This window comes from Sceloporus undulatus, chromosome 4 (assembly GCF_019175285.1).
Source record: "Sceloporus undulatus isolate JIND9_A2432 ecotype Alabama chromosome 4, SceUnd_v1.1, whole genome shotgun sequence".
NCBI lineage: Eukaryota > Metazoa > Chordata > Lepidosauria > Squamata > Phrynosomatidae > Sceloporus > Sceloporus undulatus.
The window spans coordinates 161700282-161721562 of NC_056525.1; positions in this window are offsets into that span (position 1 = coordinate 161700282).

Genomic DNA, 21281 nt, shown 5'->3' on the forward strand with positions numbered 1-21281 from the left:
TCTCAACACAGTAAGGCTTACATTCAAGTAAATATGCATCAGATCAGGCTGCAAATCACATTGCACCATTTCTGCCTCAGTCAGAATGGAATTTTTGAACATTCATACAGGCAGCCTCAAACCTTCGAAACAACTGTATGAACAAAATGAAAGAATACAGATAGACTTGCAATACATGTGAAACAGGAAATTATTATAGAGGAAATGAGTGAATTTATAAAACAGATTGAAGCACAAATCTTCTTCTAGAACTATATATGGATTTTCTTTCATGAGGCAATCTTCTGACACCATATGCAATGATTTACCATCTGTTTCCTGGAAGTTGTTGTTAAAATGTCCTTGGTGTGACGATATATGAAACAGAGGGACTATATAAATAATTGTATGGAACTGAAAAGAGTAGACAGACAGAAATTGTGTGGAGAGGGAAAGGCTGGCTAAAATAATGCTAGAAAAGATGTTATATGTATCATGAGTCGCATAAGCATTTACAGTGAAAGTCTCTTGTAGTTTACTTCACATATCTGTAAAACTCTTTACCGGGAGGACCGTGGAATCTGTAGTTTTCCAGATGTTGTTGGATTTCAATTCCAATCAGTCTGAAAAACACGAAGGCGTCACAGGATGTTTGTGAACATCTAATGAACATAGGTGTTGCAGCACAGATCTATACAAAGTGGAAAACCTGGGTCTCTTTATTCTATGGCAATCAAGTTCAACCTCCCTATGCGGTTATCAGTACACCAGCAATGTAGAATTAGGAATGGCACACAATCATGGTAAGTTACTTAACTTGGGGCTGAACAGATATCCTAAGAGGAGGCTCCATGCCGCCCATGAAAGTGCTGGGTTGGTGGCGCAGTAACCGCACACCACACCCCCAACCCAGCAGTTCCACAGAACAAAAAGAAGCTGCAAAAACTGGTTCCTTTTTCACTGTGGAAAGGGTGCACTAGCTGCCATGGCAGCAGCTCTTTTGTGGCTCTTTGGTGCAGTGCATGTAAACACTGCACCAAAGACGCGTCATTACACCTCCTGCCATGTGATGGGGTGTACAGCGTCATGCCAGCATGAAGACGGAGTCAGGGCATGTGGCATGTGGTTGCCATGCCTCCACTCTGCCCAACACCAGCATTTTTGCTGGTATGTTTAGGCCCTAACACATTATTTTTAAGTTGTTGTTGTTAACTGCCCTCAGGTCATCCCTGACACATGGTGGTCCTATGGATGAAACATCTCCATGACCCTCTGTGCTCCACTGCTCTGCTTAGCTCCTGCAAATTCAAGCCCATGACCTTCCTGATTCAATCTATCCATCTGGTGTGTAGTCTTCCTCACTTTCTACTACCTTCTACATTTCCCAGCATTATTGTCTTTTTTAATGAGTTGTGCTTTCTCATGATGTGGCCAAAGTAAGACAGGCTCACGTTGATCATCTTGGCTTCCAAGGAGATTTCAGGCTTGATCTGTTCACAGACCTAGTTGCTTGTCTTTTTGGCGGTTCATGGTATTCTTAGCTCTCTTCTCCAGCATTACATCTCAAATGAATTGATTTTCTTATTATCTGATTGTTCACTATCTAGCCCTCACATCCATGGTGCCGGGGCTTGGGCAATTCTAACTTTAGTGGTGAGTTGTATATCTTTATACTTAAAATCTTTCCAGTTCTTTCATAGTTGCCCTTCCCATTGATAGGGCTGAGACAGATGGCCCCAAAATGCCAGAAAAAGGGGGAAATGGCCAAAAAATGCAACCCCACACCACACCCCCATTTTCCCATTGCATGGGGTGAGTAGGTGGTGATTTAATTCAGTACAATAATTAATTGTCCTTTTTTTAAAAAAAAGAAACTAGAAAGGTATGCCATGATTACTAATAGTCAACATGGATATCTCAAAACCAAGTCATGCCAGACTAGTTTTATCTCTTTTCTGACAAAGTCACAAGCTTGGTAGATGAAGGGAATGTTGTAGATGTAGTGCATCTTGATTTCAGTAAAGTCTTTGACAAGGTTCCCCATGATATCTTTCAAATAAGCTAGTAAAATGTGGGTTGGATAATGCAACTGTTAGGTGGATTTATAATTGGTTGACTGACTAACTAACCCAAAGGATACTCAACAATGGCCCTTCTTCATCCTGGAAAGAAGTGACTAGAGGAGTACCACAGGTTTCTGTCCTAGGCCCAGTGCTATTCAACCTCTTTACCAATGACTTGGATAATGGAGTAGAGGGCATGCTTATCAAAATTGGCAGATGACATTAAATTAGGAGAGGTTACTAATACCCCAGAAGACAGGATCAGAATTAAACAGATTAGGAAGCTGGGCCAAAACTAACAAAATGAATTTCCACAGGGAGAAATGTATGATACTATATGTGGGCAGTAAAAATGAAATGCACAGATACAGGTTGGGTGACACCTGGTTTCATGGCAGTATATGTGAAAGGAATGTAGGGCTCTTAGTAGACTACAGGCTGAACATGCATCAACACCATTATGTGGCAGCCAAGAAAGCAAATACAATTCTAGGTTGCATCCATAGGACTAAGATGTCTCAACTGCAGGAAGTGATAGTACTACTCTAATCTGCTTTGGTTAGACCTCCCCTGGAATGTTGTGTCCAGTTATGGGCACCACAATTCATGAAGGATGTGGACAAGCTGGAACATGTCCATAGAAGAACAAACAAAATGGTGAAAGGTCTGGAAACCATGCCTTATGAGGAACAACTTAGGGAGATGAATATGTTTAGCCATGTTTAAATATTTGAAGAGATGTCATATTGAAAATGGAGCAAGCTTGTTTTCTGCTGCTCCAGAGACTAGGACTTGGACAAAGCATGCAAGTTATAGGAAAAGAGATTCCACCTAAACATTAGGAAGAACCTCCTCACAGTAAGAGCTGTTCAACAGTGAAACATACTGCCTCAGAGAGTGGTGGCATTTACTTCTTTGGAGATTTTTAAACAGAGGCTGGGTGGCCATCTGTTGAAAGTGCTTTAATTGTGTATTCCAACATGGTATGGGGATTGGACTGGACGGCCCATGTGGTCTCTCCAACTCTATAACCAACAAAGAAAGAAAGAAAACCACAAAGAAAGATTAAGTAATTTGCCTTTGTAATTTCATCTGAGTAAGTACACAACTTGGGAGGGGTCTTTCCACGACCTACATGAAAATGATAATGATAAAGATATTGTGCAGGCAAAGGCGTAGCTGGCAAATCAGAAATAATCTCAGTATCTGCAAAGATCATGTATGATTTAATAGGAAATACTTCCTTAATTAGATAAATCAGTTCTCAGTCTCATTTTTAAAAAATGCACCATCTAACTAAGAACTTTCTTTTTGTCGATGAAGTCAACTGATCCTTTGTTCATAAAATCTATTTTTGGGCAGAAAATGTGGTTTCCTGTTTTAGAAGACCAACATGAATATTGTGCATAACAAGTCTTGAACTTGTTATTGTCAATCACTTTGAAGTTTTCAGACTTTCTTGTAATGGGTAGAAAATTGCTAAAATTACTCATTGTTTCCTTCAGGAATGAAATTAGCCAAGAGTTGCATCCCTTTTAAGTAGTTAGTTAGTAGGATCCTTACTATACAAAGTTCATAGATATATAATAATATGCCACAGAGCATATTCATTCCAAAGTGTTTGGGCAGTCAGAGCATTGCTGTGCAAATTTTGAAGATCCATAGAATATGTATCATTAATTGAAGCATGGGGGGAGGGGGGCAGAATGTTCTTTCATGCTTTTATGGATTAATTTTTAATAACTTAATTACAGCATACAAAAGAAAGAATCATTACTCAGTCACACACTCCAAAATCCTTCAACACTGAACACACATCTCAGAAAATTGCCTCATATGTGTATATTAATGATACCATCAGAAGTTTTAAAAGATATGCCTTGAATAATACATGCAAGTTAAATTAACTCCCATTCTTAATGCTCATAGTGAAAAGTGAATGCAATCAAACTGGTAAGTAAGGTTGGGTGGCAATCATCATAATTATTTCTGTGAGATTATTTATTACTAACAAGAGATATCACAGGCAAGGGATATGTATTAGGAATCTTTGCAGATCAACCAAAGCACTAGTCTATAAGTACAGACAAAGGGCTTTGGGAAGCCTTCACTTTTATATCATTAGGGACATAAATATGTACTTACTTCACTCATGCCTGTGAGATCCCAAAATGTCTTTTTTTTTTCAACTGCTCAGTAAAATTTGGCATATTTTTTCAATAATGTTTTCATATTTTAAGATGTTTTGTAAAAAAATGCACAAATTAAAACATTTTTTGTAATTTTTGCCCAAGAAAAGATTAGATATTTTACTCAGAACACTACTGTATACAAAAATGTTGCATTTTGCACAAAACACAAAGTTTTCTGCTCAAAAGCAACAGAAATGCAAACCATAACCAAAAGGACTAGTCTCTGCTTTCACTGGGGTTAAAAAAATCATGCCGCAACGACAATTTTTTAAACTTGTCTTGCCATGTTGAAACACTTTTCTTGCTGAAGGTGAGAAAAAATTGAATATTCATAGCTCTCAACTTTAGAATTCTTCTCCATAGATGCTGATGTGTCCAGAAAGCAGTCTCAAATAATGTTGTAGGTTAAATGCATTTTGTTGTCAGCCACATACTTCTTTGGTATATTTATATCCCACCTATCTATGTATTCCTGGGATTCCTGTAAAAAAAAGTCTTCCTTCTTAGCACCCACCTAAATTAAACCTGTGCAGTTTCAACAAAGTGGGTGCATCATGTGTGTTCAGACTATAACCTGTGCTCAAGATATATTTGTTCCCCATGTTCCCCATAGCAGTATAAGAAACCCTGGATCAATGTTCTACAGCATAATCCAGTTGGTCATTCCTTCTTTTTTGGGAAGGTATTATGGCTCTACTGATTATTTTCTCCTATCAGCACAAACACCAACCTCTCCTTTTTGGACAGACATGGATGCATTCACCCTCCACAATCATCTGCTACAACTCTCTCCCGCAATCCACTATTACTGCTGTGATTCCTTCTGCCAAGGTTCTTGCTTCCACCACAGCTGACATCCAAACTGGATATTTTGTCTTGTTTCTACATATGGTGCTAACCAATGATATAATGACACATGAGTATGTCTGTTGAAATGCCTGTATTGTTTAGAAGCTGAACGATCCGCAATAGAAAAAAATCCCCAAAAATGTATCTTCACAATACTCATGGATCTAGAGTTGACCAAATCTCAGACTCAGTCTAGGGAACTCGAAAAACTGTCTGACAGAATGGCAAGTTATGCAGGACAACCAAAATCAGGAACGTTTACAGGCAAATGGTTCCCACTCATTGACTTTGTAAACAAAGACAGAAACAAGACAAGACTATCTCCATCTCATCTGAACCTTTGGTCAGACATTCTGGACTAGATTTACACAAAGACAGGTCTGGACATTAAAATGACCACTTACATTGAACAGAACATAAGAAAGAAACCAGAAACATAATTCAAAGTTGTGAGAAGATTTGTTTTATTTTGCTTTATTGTTGTGACATGTTTTGTACATTGTTGTTTACTTATAACAATAATTTAAAAAATGACCAAAAAAAAAAAAGACTTAGGAGGGAAACAGAATGGCACAAAGGGGTGGCTTGAACCTGTCCCCTGCCCAAGACACCACGGGATATGTGTGTAGACAGCAACCTGGCATAGCTCCACAGTGAGGTGGTAATGGGAGGTATTCAGGGCAGCTCTAGGGCCAGAATATTGAAAGAGCTTCCCAGAGTATTCTGGTTGGTATAGACCTACTCCAAGAGACAGAGAGAACAGGTGCCATCCCTGTCGGTTACTCAATGACACAAAATCACAGCAATTATGTGTCTTGTGTAACTTTTTTTATATGTCCTAATTATGCATTTATGAAATGGAGTGAATATGCACAGGGTATGTTTTGTTAGCAAGTGCTATGAGATTTGCCACTTTTAGCAATAATTCACAGCTCATACTATTACACCACTATTCTTTTGCTATGTTTAAAAATTGGTTAGGTGTCATTTAGACCCTGGATATCATTTGTGCAGCATTTGTATTTTACACTTGACTATAATTGACTCAACAACTTATAACCAGATAAAAATATCCTACTGGCAAAGGGATGGCTTTCACAAAGGCATTGTCATTATGCTTATTCACTTTTACCAGTTATTTTATTTGTCTTGGCTGTCTCGCAGAATTGTAGAGATTTGATTCTGACACCAAATTGTCAATTAACACAGAAGCTGGCCAGAATGAATTTAGCTCCTTTTGTTGTGTCTGCAGCTGTAGTGATGTCTAATACTGAGGAACAATATTCTTTCAACTCTCTCTAGTACAAAAATGCTGTTGTATTTGCTTTACTGAAAGATTTCTTGATTCTACCCCATGATTAAAAAATTGAAAAAGGAAAGGAAGCAACTTTATTATTGTTGAGAAATTTACCTATCTCAAGTCTATCAGATCAAGATCCAATTACTGTTGAGGAAAGTATGCGTGTGTGCATAAATACATTAATATTGCGCAGTTACTATGATTAGTAGTCATATAATATCCCAAGAGTTTTATGCACATTTTCAATTATTCCTAGCGTTTATTTGAAAATGCACTTGTTAAAAGAGCTTCATGTGTATTCATTCATATCCTGTAGTTCACTTTTCTCAGACCCTGTTTTCCCCCCAAGTCACCTTCCCTTGTTATTAATCTGACTGCACATTTCTTCTCTGACCTGGTGGGTAAGTGATTCAGAGCTGCTAAGTTGTAGCAAAGCTGTTATATCGATACCGCATGTCTTGGTGTTTTCCAGGTCAGGTTTTACCTCGGGGGTGTTACCAAGACACTGGCTGTTGTTTGTCTCTGAACTCCTGCACTCCTCATTCCTTTCTGTCAGGATCAATTACAGGGTCTGCCTTTACAATGCCGGGTCTGGTGACCGGGCTGCTTCTCGGTCTCCCTGGTGATTTGCAAGAAGGAACTTAGGCTTGAGGAGAAAACAAAAAAGTATGGTGTGCCAGATGGAGTAATTAACGGCTCTGGGAAGAAAGTTACTTGCACTATAACACAAGGAGGAAGAGAGACGAGAAGTTACATAGTACCATTGTTAAGGCCAAGGGAAAGAGATGGATCAGGAGGGGAAATCTGTCAGTTTTACTTACTCTTAAGTTTGAATTTGCATCTGAAATACAAAGAAATACATATTATTGCTAACTTTTTCAAAAAACATAAATAGAAATGGAATTTTCCTCCAGTAGGCAAATTCAAATTCTCTGTGTAAATCCATGATATGTCTGCCTGCTGTATAGGTGCTAAAATGAAGAAATGAGCAGAAAATAAAGAAGTGACAATCCAATACTAGCATGGTTGAATACAGAGAGAGTCAACCTCAGATTTTTCAGAGGTCAGTGCTCAAAGTCTCAAGCCTCAGAGAATGCATCTTTTAGTTTTTATTCATCCACATACAACTTTTCATTTCCTGTTGCGTGTGTGTTTTTTAAAAAACAAATATCAGAGTAACATTTGTTAATTTGATAAATTCTTATTAAAGAAACAGACTGAATTTTCACTCATCTCTTCCAACCAGAAAAGGTTTAGTCAATTTGTTTCCAGGTCATATCCGTTTTGCACGAGTTGAACCCCAATCCCATTCTGTCCCATTAAGCAGCAGTTTTAAAACACTCATATATTGATATTAAAATGTTTTCAAAATATGTTTGTACATTTATTTATTTATTTATTCATTTATTATTTATTTATCTGTCACCTCTCAGCCCACATCCATTTCTTCACTGTGATGCACAACAGATAGAAAAATTATTTAAAACACTAAATAAAATAACGGGGGGGGGGGGCAGTCAGTTGAAACAGCTAAAGTAGTCACCTTTGGTTTAAAAACTAATATTGTATTGTAAACAACTCAATGCTATTTTAACCTGCTTTAACAGAAGCATAGTTTTCAAGTCAAGGAAAGTAATAGTCTTAATATATTCTACACAGAGCTCATCTAGAGTACTGCATTCAGTTCTGGGTGCCTCGTTTTAAGAAGGCTATAGACAAGTTGGAGCAAGTTCAGAGAAGGGCAACGAGGATGATAAGAGGGTATGGAGAAGAAAGCATAACAAGAGGGGTCAAAAGAGCTGGGGATGTTCAGCCTGATGAAGAGAAGACTGAAGCATTATATGACTGCACTCTTTAAGTATCACAAGGCCTGCTGCAGGCCACATCTATACTAACAAAAAAATTGGCTTCACCTTGCATTTTTCTGTTTTACAGTGACCCTATACTGTCCCCATTAATGGCACACACTCAGAGCCACATTTAGGTGACATTGGCATAACTGGCCATTCATTTTCCCCTGGTGAACATGGGTTTTTACCCTTCCCTTCATGCAGTATCCTGTCAGCCAATGATCTTTACAGTATGCCTGTCAGTCTATTAGATGCACTTTTACTGGATGCCTACCCAATCCCCTCTCCCCCTTTGTTGCCCCAGACAGTGAGAGGAGTTGAAATGTACATACACATACACGCGCATGGTGGTGGGGGTTATATTTTATTTAAGAAAATGCTCAGCTATGAGATCAGCTGTGAGAGGTTAAATTGGGCTACCTCCTCCCTCTTCTTCCCCTCCTCCACCCAAGTTTCATGTTCGTTTTTACTGGTTTTACTCATTCCCTGCTCCGATCCCATCCCCCATCCAATCAGCATTATGTCATCTTTCTTTTCACTTTGGTGAATGGAGTGTGAACATGTCAGGACCATTTGGCACACTTGGCCTGGAAATGACATGGATGTGGCCACTAGGTGGAACTGCAGCAGAGGTAACAACAGTTCAAGTGGCAAGTGTGCATGAGTCAGCATTTGGAAGCTGTGCATCATGGGACATCTGATGCAACATGCAAGTAGGTGAAGTCAGCCAGAGGTGCATCATTGGATACTGTGTGATGCAACATGCACTGGAGATGAAACCAGCAAGGTTTCATTGGTGGCATGGCTATCACATGACTTCACAGAAGACCACCTATAAAAGGGAGAAGGTGACTATCTCCGTTGTTGGGTTGTTGTCGTGACTGGCGAAGTACTTTGTCTGTTTGTATATAGAGCTGTGAGTATCCAAGATGGCTGTCTGGTACTCTGTGCTGTCCTGTAAATAGCTTGAAACAAGTGGTTAAAGCCCTCTTGTTTGAGTGAGAGCCTTGCTGTCCAGCAGTGTTTATTTCTGCAAGCCGGAAGCTAAAGGCTGGTCAGCATGCGTGGGAGGAATTTTTCCTTCTCTGCCTGAAGCCTTTGCAGACGTCTCTCCAAGAACCTTCTTGTGGCCTCCTGCCTGTTTGGATCAACTCTACACATGGTCGTAGTGGACACAGCGCATCTCTCTATGCCCCAACAGAACATAAATTCCTTCTTTCCCACTTTGATTCCCCCCCCCCCCAAATCATTCACTCACTCATTTGCATGGAGATCTCAGGCACTGCCTCCCTGCAATCTCCCCTCATGCATACATGGCAGATCTCCAAATGAGTGAGCAAGCAAAGGATTAGGGATAAGGGAAACGCTTGTAGGATGTGGGAGGAGGAAGAGAGAGGAGGTAGTCCAATTTAACCCATCACCAGTGATCTCATGGCTGAACATATACTGAAGTAGAAAAACATGGTGACACACACCATGTTTTCTGAGCCCAACCAGTCCAATCCACCACAAACTCTTCTCACCTTGGCCCTACATCAAAATCACTATGGAGTGCAGTCCACACACATCCACATGCACACATGAATATCCAGATTTTCCACTTAAATCCAGAGTAAATCCCAACATTTTTCTCTGGATTAAAGCCCCAAGGCACTGAAAGGCATAGATTCAGCCCACATCATCCTCTACATCAACTGGACTGCTCAGTGGGAAAACAAGCTGTCCACAGAGAGGAGGAGGCAGACCTTTTCTTCGCTGCCTGACAGGATATGGCCAGATTAAATTGTTTGAAGTTACAGGACAGTAGATTTCTATTAAACATTAGAAAGGACTTATTGACAGTAAGAGTAGTTTGCAATGGAACCAATTGCCGAGAGAGATGGTGAGCTCTCTGGACATCTTCAAAGACAGGCTGAACAGCTACTTGCTGGGGATGCTTTAACAGGAGGTCTTGTACTAAGCAGGAGGTTGGACTCAGTGGCCCTTGAGGCCCCTTCCATCTCTTTTACAATTCAGTCTTATGTGACTACTGAACATTCACAAGCATTGGAGGCAGTCTGACTTCCTTTGGGAGAGAGTTCCAAAGCCAGGGTTCTGCTATGAAGTGTAGTATTCCTAGTGACCAACAAAACGTCCATCTTTTCTGGCTTGAGCTTTCATATATTCATCTACACCCAATCCATCACTGCTTTCAGACAGCAATTCAGCTCTTCCACAGACTCTTTGGCGTTCATTGCAAAAGAGAGAGAGAGAGAGAGAGAGAGAGAGCTGGTTATCATTGGCATATTGATAAAAACCTGACCCCAAAATGTCAGATGAGACACCCAGCAGCTTCACCTGTGTTTAAAAAAAACAACATCACTTTTCTACAGTTATATTTCTATAATTGTTTTTGTTTGGAGCTATGTCAGAAATTGGAGAAGTGTAAAAATGTCCAGTCTGTACAATAGCTTAGGAGATGGAGATCAGGTCAGTTCATATTAGATATCTTCCAGAACCTCTCCTAAAACACCCAGCCATTTTTCATTATCATGACCCACAGAACTTCGTGTCTTTTCTCAAAATTCCCTTCTCCTCCAACAATTTTTTCATTCTAAGTTTAAGCATTTTCTTCTTGTTTTACAGGGTGGCTAAGTGTTTCCTTTCTTCATCCCAATCCTTAAAAATGGATCTACGACTTCTGCAACACTACTGTTGTCTTTATTCAACCCCAACAGCAAAGGTTTTAGAGCATGCATCATTGTTAAGGAAAAAAAACAAGCCCAGAGTGTAAACACAACTCTGAGTTTCAACTGATGTCAAAAAGTCTGACTTTTTTGCCCTTTGTTTTGATCATTGGAGAGGGAAAGGCTGGGACTAAGTGCATGGTTCTGGTAGTAATAATTCAAAGCAAATTCAGCTAAAGAAGGATCTTTTTGTTTGTCCTATGCTTTTAAATCAGACCCCTCCCCATACACACAGACATACACAAACCCCATGACGGAGATTCTTTATCTTCTGAAGCACTGTTTTTTACAACCATTGGACAATAATTATGAGTCAGTTTGTCATGACAAACCTGCCTTCCTGGAGTTTTAAAACAATAAGATTACTATATAAAATAAGAAAGTATTGATTGATTTGCACTGACCGCTGTTCACATTCACTTCACATCAGAAAAATCTGAATAAAAGTACTCCAGACTAGAATTGGCTTTACCACTAGGAATTTATCCAGACTGCAGAAATAAAACAACTGGACACCACTTTAACTGCCATCACTCTAATTGACAGAATCCCGGGATTTGTGTTTGGCAAGGCACCAAAGCTCTGTGGCAGATTAGGCTAAATACCTCTCCAAACTACAAATCCCAGGATTCTACAGGATGGAGCCATGACAGTTACAGTGGCATAAAACTGCTTTCATTTTGAAGTGTAGAAGAGCTGTTAGTGTTTTGGGGTGTGTTGTTATGATTACAGATGTACAAATTACCTTCAATCCATCCAGTGATTGTTCTGGCTGGAAGCACAAATCTGTCTTCTACCATGTACTGGTTAGTCTTATCACCTCTTTTTTCCCAACTATAGATTTCATGTGGATCTGGATGAGCGATTTTTGCATATATTTTCATATAATGGGAAAAGCATATCTATAAAGCATTATTTTACAGTCTTTTATATGCTAAAAGAGTTAAGTGATCAGCTGAATACAACACAACACACCTCCAAGGTCTGCTAAAATGGAGCTGTTTGCAAGAACACACACACACACACACACACACACACACACACACAGCCCAGCACAGGGCTTTCATATTTAAACTTTTCCTGAAGTACCCATAAAATGTTTTTGTATTGTTGTCTTGATGCAGGGAGGCATCAGAAGTGGAGGAGACAGTCAGTCATTTCACTTCCCTTTAAATGTGTCCCCCCACCACCAGAAACAGAGACAGAGAAAGAGCAGTCGAAAATCCATTCTTTCAGGGAGGAGGTTGGGTGATTTGTCTGTATATAAAAATATTGTCTCAGTCAGGCAACGGAGTGTGACAGTGAAGAACACACACTTTATATAGGTAGGTTTTTGAAAATTTCCTTCCTCTTAAATATGGTTCAGTTGGTGATGGGGTGATGCTTGTGAGTCCAATTTACACTTAAAAGGGGCAGAGGAGGGCAAAGGAGGCTAAATAGTATACTCACTTGTAAGACAATTATTGATGGGAGACTCTACAACTATCTGCAATTGTCTATAGACAATTTCAAAAGCACTTTATCCTTTTATAGATGCAGTTCCATACGTTTTCATAGATATTTCAGTGACTGGCCATTCAGTGAGTGCCCACAAAATCTGTGAGATGTCTCCTGTCTTTCCCCTACTTTGTTGGAACACTGAGAAATAAAATTGTCAGAACACTGAAAATCCAAAGACAAAAAGGATTATGTTTGAATTTTTTTCTAATCTCTAATTAAAATAATATAAACATCTAAACCACAGAGCTGCCAAAGTCAGAGACCTTCAGCTTTTGCAGATTCCTGGTCTACATTTAAATCATCACCCCCTTTGAGTTGGTTGCACTTTGGAGATTTGAGATCTGTCTTTGTTTGGAACAAAAGGTTGTGATACCACACTGAATGGTAAACCCAAGTTGAGTCCTGCTTCCCCTTGTATCTGTAGTAGTGGAAACGTGTAACATGACACAATTATATTTCCTGCTGAAAGAAGTATGTAATGGAGGAAGGCAGGAAAGACCCAAATCACTACAGGGGTGAGTCCCCGTTCTCACCACTATTGTGTAAATGAAAGAAAATACATATATATTGACTTGGGAGCAGTCCCTATCACATGCGTCAGCAGTCACTATAGATTCAGTAGATCTAACTCTAGTTGGAATTAGTGATTAGCTAGAGGCCAAGAATTGCAACACTCTTTGCTTTCCACAAATGATGAATTAACATGATAGTAGGTCATTTGTTTGGCTTTGAGACTTAGGAGAAAATGCAAATGTCTTTGTACCAGGGTTTCTTGACATCAGTCATGATAAATGTCATCCTTTTCTGGTGAATGATGAAAGGAGGGGGGAAATGGTGGTTTATTCTTGCTTGCTTTGGATGAAGCCAGTTTGAATGCTATTTTTCTCCACTGGCCTCTAAATTTTCCCAGTATATGTCAACAATCGTAACATTTGTGAGATTGAACATAGCATACCCATCTTGAAGAGATTAGTTGCTAACACTAATGAGACTTTCCATTGGGTAACATGTAGTAGCTGGTGGCCTCCATGTCAGTAGGACAGAAAATCTGCTTTGGGCTTTAATTAGAACTTGAAAAGTGCTAGCTAAGGTGCTGAAGTTATTAGTTGAGGATAAAGTGAGCACCGTGGACAGTTCTGTTAAAATTTACAATGAAACGTGTATTTATCAACCCACTCACATGGAAGTCACCAGATGCCATTGGCAACAGAAGCAAGCAAGGAATTCTGCTTCTACAGTTAATCTCCCTCCCAAAATGGAAAAAGTGATTAAAAATCCACCCATCTATCCAAAACAGCAGATGCCCTACAGGTCAGGGGACATAGGACATGATGGCTTGGGGCTTCCACAGTGTCCAGCATTTCCAGTTAGCAATGCATCTGATTGCTGCATTAAGGTCCATTTTTCTAGCCTCTGCCTTTCAAACTGGGTGCAAAAGAGTTTTCTTCCACAGTAAATGACAGACATCCTCAAAGTGCAGAGGAAAACCACTCTCTGTGGGAACTCATGCCTTTTCTTCCTTTTTTGAAAGAATTATTTGCTCTAATAATTTTACAGACAAGAATCCTAAAAGCCATCTCCTTCATCTCATAGGTAAAATAAGGATGGTTAAAAAAGATCTAGTATCAAAAGAGAGGAGAGAGAAGTTTGCTCATATGAAGTTGTGTCCAGGGGATAACTTTTATTCATGACACAAGTCTGCTTGTGTCAAAATGCCTTTCAACCTGTCATTTAAAGAGATTAAAGCTATGGCAATCTGCTAACATGCAATCAGACTCTGGGAAGGCCAGTGGAGTAGTCAGAACTTGGAAGGAATTACATAGAAATGTCACTTGTTGGTGTACCAGTAACTTTACTTGTGTGTGTATGGGCCTTCAAGTCACCTCTTGACTATGGCAACCACATTTCTTAGGGTTTTCTTAGGCAAGGAATACTCAAAGGTGGTTTTGCCAGTTCCTTCTGCTGAAATACATTCTACAGCACCAGGTATCATTGATGGTATTCCGTCCAAATACTAACCAGAGCTGACTTTGCTTAGCTTCCAAGATCAGACAGGATCTGATGCTTTTAAGGTGTTTGGTTACCTAATTGTAAATTATTTTCACAATTATTTTTATAGATTTGGGGCTATATTGGTGAGTGAGTGTGTGTGTGTGCCTTCAAGCCATTTGATTTACTTTCTTTTTGTATGAAATTTGGATTTCTGCTAAAACAGGAGAATGTGCTTCTGACCAAGTGGTTTTGATTCACTTCCTCCTGTGAAAGTGCTGCTGAAACAGGAGAACTGGCCAGCAAAGGAGCACTTTTGTTGCCATACAGATTATTATCATCATAGGCATGCTTGCTATCTACTGGAAGCAAAGAGGTGGGTTTTTGAATGGTCCTACAGTTTGCTGCCAATTGCTTATTTCTGAGTGATCCAGTCCCTTTTGCTTCTGAGTAGATATGCACAAATGGGATTTTTGAACTTGGCTGTTTTTCAATTGTTCTGAGTATGGTGGATATATAAAGAGGTTGTTTTGTGAATATCCTTTCTGTTGTATGACTTATTTTGAGTAAAAAAGCCCCCACAAAACTGATAAAAATCAATCTGATTTTGGCATACTCCTATGTCATTCTCTTATTAATCATTTTATGCCATAGATTATTTTATTCTCTGTATGACTATATTTTTTAATGTTGCTTTAGCTTATTTAGGCATAAGGCTTGCAAAAATCTGTTCTTAAAGTAACTAAAGTGGTTAGTTACATTTTGAGAAATGGACAAGGAAATAGAGCTTTTAGAAATGGTTACTATAATGGTAGGCAACAACTTTGTGGGGTCCTGGAACTGTAATTAACTGCTTTTGAAAACAACTTTCCAAGCTCTGGAGACCAAATGCGAGTTTTGAATTGAATCAACTCAAATAAAAGGCTCTTATTCCTTTATTAAACACATGAGCCATTTCCCCCATAACCGTACTAGAGTGCTCAAATTTAAAACCATCTATTATAAAAGCAACACATTAATGCAGAAAAGGTCCAAGCATAAAACCACTTGTCTTTTTCATTTCAGATGGTTTGGGGGATTATTATTATATTTCTATCACAGAAGAAATCTATAGTTCATCCCTAGATTTTTTTTTCTTCTTCAAATGCCTGTGATTTGATAAAGTATAATCGTATGTATCTCTTTCCAGAATTTTTTAACTTTGGGACAGGACCACCACATATGATAAAAACTACCAATATTCTCATTACATTTCTAACACAACCCTTTGTTGTTCTTATAAATCTTGCCTAGTCTTGATGGTGTTAAAAACCATCTGTGTATCATTTTTTGACAGATTTTCTTTTATATCTATATACAGTGTGAAGTTGAGATCTTTCCCCCAGGCTCTTTCCCATTTTGCCAGATCTATATTATGACCTATATTTTTTTGCCCAATTAATCATACAGATACTTACGGTAATACAAAAGATATTTCAAATTGAATTTAGTTTAGAGCCAGAATTATATCTTATAAATATGGCAGAAAACAAAGACATAAGAGAAAGATTAAAACCAATACTATACTTAATTACAATAGCAAGAATGTCATTTGTACAATACTGGAGGAATACAGACATCCCCACTGTGGATATATGGTTGCATAAAACCTTAGATATAGTAGAAATGGATAGAATTACAATGACTCTAAGAGATAAATCCACTGAAGAAAAACAAATATGGGACCCACGAATGAATTTTTGTAAAGAGAGATGGTCAAGTTAAGTCTACTCAGAGATAGTGGATTGGTTATTGATATTAATATGCATTTGAAAATAGTATATGAAGACTTTTTGTCTGTAAAGCTGAAAAGTGAGTGTAACAATGCATGATCTTTGCTAGTTAACAAAACATATAAACACGAGGTGTAAGCAGAAGAAATGAGGGATTTAATAATTGAGGAATGTATTAAGAAGAGCTGTGACCATTGTATCTTCCGCTGTTAGCAATGGGGAGGGGGAACGGAGAGATAAAGAGAATTTGTGAAGAGATAGATGAATATGTAAAGTGCCTTTTTTATATTGTAAATTTTCAATAAAGACTATTTTTTAAAAAGATAAAGTATAATTGTTATAGAGAACTAAGAATCAAACTAGATATTAAGTTGAGTATGTATCCCCCCCCCCCCCCCCCCCCGATTAACCTATTAGCCCTCTGGCAACAGGGTTTTCTCAGAGACACATGCCTCAACATTCAGACTTGCAAATGAAGGTTTGAATAACCAACTACAAGGCAGAACATGCAAGATTTGCAGTTGAGGAAAATCACATGCTATGACAAACAGACATCCTCTAAAAACCTGCTGAAGATATGATGTAATATAAGTGCAGATCTTTGCAGAATTGATTAGCTGCTGTGATGAATGGATAGTGATGTGGGATCTTACAAAATAACGGACTATATGTCTAGTAGGGATATTTGCTAAGTTACATTTTTAAAAATAGGAGGAGATTAGTATGAAGAGGGGAAAAAGGCATGAAATCTTGGCTGAATTTCAGAGATCTGTAGTATATAATGAATGCAGTTGTTTTGGGGGGAAATATCGTGCTGAATAGTGGAGCAAGCACCATGTGTGCAAAAGTGATATGTACCATTTTCTTTGCCCTCAGATAAAATATTACCATTGAAATTATCCCCTGTATGACCCAGTTCACAAAGTGTCATAAGTATACTGGAACTGTTGATTTAAAGATGGAACATTTTTCTTCTCCTCCTTAATAATTGGATATTTCAGCATAGCTGTACATTTAGATAGGATTTGTATTAAAAGATTGTAGATTTCTTTCAGAATGCATTAGCTAAAGCTATAGCTAAAACTCTTAACTGCATCAAAGCATGACAGGGCTGTTGTTTAAAACCATGGATGCAGTCAAGTATGGACGATATTGCCTACTCGGAAGGACACACTGAAAAACTGGGTGCCAAGGCCAGCCAGAGGTAGAGGAGAAAAAGATGCTTCAACTCACCCAAGTCAAAATACCCAAAGCCAAAGAAGTGAGTTTGATCAATGAAGCAAATAGTCCTGCAAGCACATTTATTGATGTCTGGCAGAAATGCAGCAATAACAAACCCAATAACTAGTCAATGTATTGCTCTGTCATGACACTCAGAGTTTGCTACTCATGGCAGGAACCTCATTGCTGCCTATTCCCTGATCACTGTTCATCATGGATCCTATAAAGCACAATCCAGCTGAAATGAAGGAGATGTTTGAAATCTACATGCAATCTACATGATTTCAGTGGCTATAGACCATGTTGATAAATTGAAAGCCCAGTTCAATGTACCACTGATCTGATCAAACAGCATATCTATTCCTGTTCTTAGAGTTAGAAGCCTTTGTATGTATATACTCTCTAAATGCTCATTTGCATGTTACTCTGTAGACATTTAAGTGCAGCATATATTTATGGTGAATTCTTGTTAGGTTTTCTTCTTTTGCAGCATCTCTTCGCCTTCATTTAATCTTGCCTGCAACCAGGGACGTAGCTGGGGGGGGGGGGCTTGGGGTCCGGCCCCCCCTTCCGTTAGATAAAATGAATGGTGTGTGCTGCCACGCCGCTGCACCCAAGCCCTATTATAATGGTGGAACTTAGTCTGGACCCCCCCCCTTCCCAAAATCCTGGCTATGTCCCTGCTGCAACCATTTCTTCTTCTTCTCTCTCTTTTCCATTAGACCATGCTCTTGACCATGAACAAATAATGTGTTAGTAAAGGCATTTTTAAAAGTTTTACAAATAAGACATATTTTTCCTGTCTCTCCTAGAACCTATGTATATGTGGGTGGGTGCGTGAGTGAGAGACTGGTCATTGTTCAGCTTCTTCCTTGCCAACTTGATTGCTCTGCTTGAGAGAGAGAGCCACTGCTATTTATCACTTTTCCCAACAGATGTGGCTTGAAATATATGCACTCTAAATTTACCTAGTTCAGAGCTGAAAATGGTGTTAAGCTCTACAAAATAAATATTAAAAGTACATTTTAGTTGTGTTTCCTACACATTAATGCAGTCTGTTTCTTTTCAGTTTTGTTGGTGGCATAATTAAGACTGTAAATAACAGCTTTGATAGACCTTTGCTCACTGACAAGAAAAAAATTATCACAACATTTTCAGATTTAAAGCTGTAGGCATGACCATTTTATATCAAGAGAAACTGTGAAAAGGTGAAGCCATGGAGGTGAAGAGAGTCCAAAAGAAGAAGAATTGGAAGGCATCTGTTGAAAATGTTTTGGGTATATTGTAACTTATCTTCTTTATCTTCATAAAGGGGGTGGAAATGGTTGATTTCCACTCTAATGCTTCCGTGAAACACTGAAATCTGTTATAAAGGCAGCATTCTGTAGCAAATGTAATATCCACAGTATTATCAACAGTTCATTGGTCTGTAAAGAGATTTTCCATTAACTGTTATTACTGAAGATTAATTGTGGACATGTATAGTTAAGCAACTTAAGAATTTCCACTTACATAAAGCTATGGCTTCTGAATTTGAAGGAAATGAGTGCTCCTTATTATATATATTTTCACTTTTTGCCTTTTATCTGCTTGGCAAAAATATGTAAACAGCTATTTTAGGAGAATAAGGTGACATCTCCTTCTTTGCTGGGTTTACATTTACATTTAGTCTAGAGACAACATAGACTAACCTTGAAATCATATATATTGCATATAGATTTAATACAGGTACTTAATTTTAGCTGGATTGTGTTTTGAAAATGAATAAAATTGTGTTTTATAATGTACAAGCCATGGCCAAAAGGGTTAAGGGAACACCACCAACTGGTAGTGGGGACATGTACTTGTTGGAAAATATAAAAACTGGTGAGACTGCTTTGCAAATACACATTTATCATCATCATCATCATTATTATTATGTTCATCATTCACAGAAGCAGTGACAGAGTTGCCATGTGTGAATGGTCCCTTGTGATTCAAACAGTACAGTTAAAATTTTCACACCATTTTGGTGTGATTTTGGATTTTGGTAAAGCCAATTCCTACATTGAGCTGCTACTGTGTGGTTTCCATTTCCACAAATGAGCTTCTAAGACTTTCCGGCACCAGGACACACAGACAGTCCTATAGGAAGCTGTGTATATGGACAGATCCCAGTGGTATCTTGATACATGAGAGACTTAAGAAAACTTTCTAGCATACTCGCCAGGAATAGACAAGAATATCTGTTCCAATTGGTTCATCTTTTTTAAAAATTAAAATGTGCTTACATCTTTAATGCATGGACCTGAGTCCCTGTGTAGTCAATCATATTGTGATGATGAGTTAGCATTTTCTTCTACCTGCATGGGATCACATTGGTTGAATATTTTAAAAAATTATTAGTTTTCTTTTATGTCTCTCTATCCTGGCTCTATTTGTATGTTCTGTTTTATGACCTTGGGGAAATAATTATCTGTACTGCAACTCCCATTAATTGTGTTGGCTAAGGATTCTGGATAATTCACCAATGCAACTTTTTCCAAGTTCTGCTTTTACTGGAGCCTGGTAAAAGAAATGGGAGAGAGCCAGTGCAGTGCAATAGGACTTCAGGAGATCAGGGTTTGAACCCTTGCCCAGCTATGGAATAGCAACTTATACAGAGGTAGGAAAATGGGTGGTGTGAAACAGTCTCCCAAATAGCGTTGTGAATAGTTAAAATAACTTCATGCCTTGTGTTTTATTTCTGTCACATGTTTGAATCAGCTCTTAGAGTTTCTTTCTTTCTTCCTTTCCTTTCCTGATTTTTTTAAAAACATATCTTCGTATGAGACTTTTTCATCTGCCTATTTATTTTCTGGTTTATTTTGCCTGTCTAAATGAAAAAAGATATCCACTTCTTGCTTGATTCATATGGGAGGAAATAGTGTTTTCTCTCATCTACAGAGTCAGAGCACAAACAGATGCCACCAGAGACTCAAAGCTTGACCCATTATACCTTGTTATTTTTAGCTAGAGTGAACATACTTAACAAACCTCATGCCACCCATAAAAATCATTGTCTGCCTGCAAAAGTTCTCTTAAGAATCATTGCAAGACACAGTGAGCTGAGAGATTATTTTTCATATTGTTTCACTTCACTTTCTCCTTATGGTGGAATGCATCTTTTGAGGAAAACCCAACCCTGTAGATTTGTTGTGTCCTTTAAAATAAAAAAGCCTGTTTATTTGCAAATACAAAGGGATGGAAAGGAATTATGGGGATACAGCAACCAATGCAGTCATTTGGAGGCTCTGTAGCAACTTAAGTTGAAGCAATATTTATTAGCCAGATGGTGAGGTTTTAGTGGCTGAGTATGTGGGAAGGGAGACAGAAAGTTCCTAATTCAAATCTCACTGTGGCCTTAGGCAAACTGCTATTACTTCAGTGTATATATACAATATGGGAAACATAGTATGAATAGGTTGTGATAATTATCAAGATGAATATTGTATTACATATTTGTTTCTCGTTTGCACCCTAGCTAGCTCTGTTATGAGCATTAGGCTGCATGCTTTCTTGGGAGAAGGTCCCATGGGACACAGTGGACTTACATTTAAGTAAATCAAGAGGATTTTGCCTTCATAATGCAGCTGTGTACATGACTATTCAGAAATAAAGCCAAGTGACTACTGCCACACACATGCACGCAAAACATAGCCTTCTAGTCAAACTACATGTGAAGACAGACAGACCTTTTAAAAAAAAATCATGATTTAAACAGGGCACTTTATTTTGAAAGAAAAACAGTAACTCCCCAAACTGGAATATAATCCTCCAAGATGGTATTTGCTTCTGGAGGTACTGGTTGCTGTAAACAGT